Source organism: Ananas comosus, linkage group 22, assembly GCF_001540865.1.
Source record: "Ananas comosus cultivar F153 linkage group 22, ASM154086v1, whole genome shotgun sequence".
NCBI lineage: Eukaryota > Viridiplantae > Streptophyta > Magnoliopsida > Poales > Bromeliaceae > Ananas > Ananas comosus.
This window is the reverse complement of record NC_033642.1, coordinates 7,960,284-7,965,727: the sequence shown is the minus strand read 5'-3', so window position 1 is coordinate 7,965,727 and position 5,444 is coordinate 7,960,284.

Below are 5,444 nucleotides of genomic sequence, written 5' to 3'. Positions count from 1 at the left end.
ATATATATATATATATAACGACACTTCTAAAATTTAAAATAGTTTTATATATAAAAAAAAATATGGTCAAAATCTCTTAATGCGACTATAATATTTTGGACGGTAGTTAAATCTATAAAGTTCAAAAAATTTAAGTGTGTTGAAATTAGAATAGTCCTAAAATAGATGGTCTCCTGAAAAGTGGAGCATCATGTATATCTTGACTATGGTGGAACAGATTTACTAATCATGTGAGATGACAAATTAGATGGATATACTATATAAAATATATATTTTTAGTCATGTATAAGTAGCATTGTTCGTTTTTTTTTTTTTGATTATTTTGCACACAAAATGCTGCTAATATACTAAATTGCATAAATAAACACTCTCCCATGAATCCGGCTATGGCGCTTTTAAAAGCACGAAGTATTTGGTACTTGTAAGCTTTCCACCGTTAGATCTTATCTCTTTGAGCAAATCGATCAGCCACTCAACCGTATAAAACTACTATCATTCTAATCCTATAAATTAATCTTCATCCAAATGCCAAAAGCTTACAAGCGCCAATGACTCGGTGCCTTTAAAAACATAGGAGCTCAATTCCTCTTCACGAATAGATTTGAATTTATTATTTTTAAATATATACACATAAAGGCAAACTTTACAGGGATATTTATCTAATTTAGCATTTTGGCGGGGGTGGATATGAAAAAAGAAAAGAAAAAAAAGACCATCCTTTTTTGGGACTTTATTTGCAGGCACCACGGAAAATGCGCTCCTCCCTCCTCTAAACATTTTTCCTTTTTAACCCTTTTATTTATTACAAATTTTTTTTAACTTCATATAATTTTGAGATGTTATTTGGAGACTTTGAATCCGCAACTCCAAAAACCAAAAGGGCCATGAACATTATTATACTATCAAATTAATTCCAAAATCACTTTTATAGAATTAAACGTAGCATTACGGATTCAGATATTAACATGACTAGTTTTGACTATTCTCAGGACAAAAAAATTAAGAATTAAATCATTTTGTTTCATAAAAATTAAAATATAACTAACTATTTTGGATTGACACCCTAAATTTGGTGGATTTTTTTTTCTTTATAAAAAATGGCTTACTTATTGTTAGTAATTCTTGAATTTGGTTTGTTCAAGCTCACCCACTGGAAATTAACTAACAAGCACTAAATATAGTGGGAAGTGATAGTGGATGTGTTTGTGTTAGAAATGGCCAAACCATGTATCTCACAATTAAGAATAAGCTCATTTTTACCCAATTTGTAACCAATTGACCTTTTTATCGATTTGTTATATTGATTAGTTTATAAGTAATTGAATTATCAAGTTTTAATAAGTTGACATGGTCCAATTTTGTATGTCGAACCCCCTCAATCATATGCGATTTCGAAATAGGTATGAGTTAAACATTACGAAGGTAACGAGGGGGTCGTTTCAGAACGGCCTATAGTTGAGGTGGTCTCCTTACAATTTGGAGCAAAAATTTTATAAAAGAGGATAAGTTGTAGAAGTGATTTAATTGTGGTGGGGGTGGAAAATGAGAAGTCAACTTTACAAGAGGGGTTGAGGTTGGATTATTATTAACTTGGGGGGTGGTGGTGGTGGTGGGAGATTCTTGGCGTAACAAATTGTTGTTTTAAGCTAGTTGTGTGAGGCACGAAAGGGAGACAAAGCCAACCTATAACTCAATCTTAGGATCTCTCTCTCTCTCTCTCTCTCTCTCTTATTATTAGGTGGTGGGGCAAGCAAGGCACAATATTGGTTGGTGGTTGGTAAGGAGTATGGCTTTCTCTCTCTACAAACTAATCCTCACTCTCTCTCTCTCTCTCTCCTCACTTGTTTTGCAATCCAAAACTACATTATTTTGATTATTAGGATTTTTAGGGCTGTTTAAATTTTACTTCTGATTCTAATGGTCAAGTTGTGCTCATCTTTAGTAGAGTATCTGACAAACAAAAAAGGCTGAAGAATTCGTTGTGGAATCCTAACTTAGGACCTGCAGCATAATACAATCTCAAATAAATATGAACGAGTGTTTTCTCTAATTAGTATATATATATTTCTGAAAAGTTTCAGACTTTTTTATTTATCTCTCTTAGGATGCTAGCATTAAAAGTATCTTTTTAACCTTTCAAGTTATTTCAAATATACATTTAGAATTAAATTCTATTAGTGAACGATTAGAAACAGCTATTATTTCTGTAAAATTAGTATTTCGTCCTTTCAAATATATTATTCTATTAACACCAACTTTTCTTATTTGTCCTAGAGTTAGCGACAAAAAAAAGTATTTTAATTTGTTGATTTTTCAAATATATTCTTTTACCGTCATCAGTTTTTCTTATTTGACTTTAAGTTAGGAGTAAAAGAGATATTTTAATTTTTTTAACCTGGTAGAAACTTAATCCTAATTCAACCGTAGATGGCTTAACGGGTATTAACACCGTATTATTTTTGAATAATGAAAAATTAAATGAGGGGTATATTTAAAACAAAAAAAATAAAAATATTATTTTTTTTTATATTTATATTCATTATTTTTTTTTATTTTTTATGGATATGTGCAGGTGGCGTCATATTTATGGATGAATGAATGATATTTTTTTTTAAAGAAAAAAGAAAAAGAAAAAGAAAAAGAAAAAGAAAAATAATGGAGTAGTTTTATAGAAGGAGAAGCACCAACAAGGGAATGTGACCTTCACTTGTAATAACAGCTAGATAGAGTGGAGTAGTGGGACACTCGATGTAGTACACCGTAGTGAACGGCAACGATGTCTCTTTTAGATTTTAATTAAGTGGCCACCACCTCCTCTCCTCACGTCTTGTTATTGGAGAGAGAAAGAAAGAAAGTGAGATCTCTCTCTCTCTCTCTCTCCCATCTTATATTATATATATATAATATATATATATATATATATATATATATATAGAGGGAGAGAGAGAGTTTTGCTGGAATACTATCAGTAGTAAACGAGCCGTTTACTATCTATTATTTTCGATGATAGAGTCCAAATTGACGATCGGCTCCGTTGAACATGATCTATATACCACTTGAAAGTGTTTAGAAATCAAATTTCAAATCTTTTCGACATCATTTGCCTAATGATCAAAGGGTTTCAAAATTTGTAATTTTAATAGTCGATAAGGAGGCGTTTCTCGTTTAACGGCGTTAAAGATATCCAAATCAATTGAATTTTTGTTAGAAAATTTTTAAACTATTTAAACAAGATCTATACTCTTATCTTGATTATAAGACTCCTATCATCATTTTTTAGAGTATTCATTTTCAGCCATTATTTTTCTGTTCACTTGATGGAATAAAAGAACAATATCGAAAGTGGCGTGAAATTTGATTTCTAGTAGTTTAAATGGTTTAGATCATATTTAACGGAGCCGATCGTCAATTTGGAAGCTCTATCATCGAAAACAAATAGGTTAGTAAAACGGTCATTTACTACTGATAGTTATTCTAGCTCAAACTCTCTCTCTCTCTATATATATAGTAGGCTACTATACTCTTATGAGTATAGAGCCTTCGATCTCATAAGTTGTTTGTGATGTTTGGCTTTTTGAATCAAACGATTCGCACCATTAAATATGATCTAGGTATTTGAAACTTTTAGAAAATAATTTCGCGAATTTTTCAAAATTATTATAAAGTAGTCATCAGCGGGTATAAAATGAACGGTTAAAATGAAATGACATCCTAAAAATGGATGATCGGATCTTTCAAATTTAAGATCGAAAGTTATTGATTTTATTTTTAGTTAGTGAATAGAATTTCTATAAAATTCAATCTATTCGATCTTTTTTCACCGTTAAACTTAGCAAATATTTAATACCGAGCGTTAAAAATTGCCAATTTTGTGAGCTTTTGATCGTCAAGGTAATGATATCGAAAAATTATAATATTTGATTTCTAGAAGTTTAAATGCTCTAGATAATATTTAACGATATGGATCGTCGATTCGGAAGCATTTATCATCGAAAACAACATATGAGTACGAAGGCGATCGTACTCATAAGCTGTATAGTAGTCGACTTATATATATAATATATATAATATATATATATATATATATTATATATATGATTGAACGTAGAATACTCTAAAAAGTACCAAGAGGGTTGGTACTTTTGATTTTTAGCTATTGGATGGGAGAATGTAAGATTGGGATGATAGTGATAGGTGGAATTAGGTTTAATCCAACGCTATTAGTAATCAAGAAGTAGATCAAGGCGCTGAAATCTAAAAGTATCAAGAGTGGTTGTTCTAATCAGTATTCTAGCCTCATTATATATATATATATATAGGCTAGGGCTACTATCCTATTAATAGAATAGTAGCACTTGTCCTATCAAATGGTTCTTGATGACTAATAATTAGCCACACATTGTAATCGTTAGTTTTTTTTTTTTTTTTGGGCAATTGCTTATGTATTTTTGAAAAAAGTTTTGACTTTATGATTTATTATTTTTAATATATTAATATTGAAAATATTTTTTTTACGTTTCAACATATTTTTAATATACCCTTAGAATTAAATTCTGTTAATGAACTGCTAGCAATAGCTGGTATCTTTATGAAATTATGATTTTGCCCTTTTAAATATGTTTTTTTACCATCACCAACTTTTCTTACTTGTAAGTCCTTAAATTAGGAGCACAAAAAATATTTTAATTTTTGATCTTTTCAAATATACTTTTCTATCATCATCAATATTTTTTATTTGCCCTTAAATTAAGGGCAAAAGAGATATTTTAATTTTTTTAAATTTTTGTAGATATTTAACTCATGTTTAACTCAAGTTAATTTAACGGATGGTAACTGTAGGGGTATTTTAGAATAACGAAAAAACATATGAAGGTATATTGGAAAGAAAAAAAATAAAAGTAAATAAGATATTTTTGAAGTTTTGAGGAGTATATAGATAATTATATTTTTTTTCGACCTCTTGGAGACCAGTGATGCCTCACCCATATAGAAAATGAATAAAATGAATTGCATATTACCTTTTTCTTAAAAACAAAAAAAAATTTTACCCACACATGCTAGCTAGCAAGTATTTGTTGAAATAGAGGCCAGGTTACCATTTTAGGCATATATCATATAAATATATCTATGGAGGAGTGCGTCTGGTATGCTTCTGGAAGCACAGAACGTTCTGTGCTTCCAAGTTATTTTCGATGTTCGAACTTTCGAATCGACGATCGGCTCCGTTAGACTTGATCTAGAGTATTTGAAGTACCTAGAAAATAAATTTTGTAATTTTTCAATATCATTTGCCTAGTGATCGAAGTAGCTCAAAATAAACGGCTGAAAATAAAAATCTTACAAAATATGATGATATGACATTAAAATTTTAGATCAAAGTTATTGATCTTGTTTTATATGGTATAAAGAATAAAGAATTTTCTATCAAAATTTCATGTGATTTG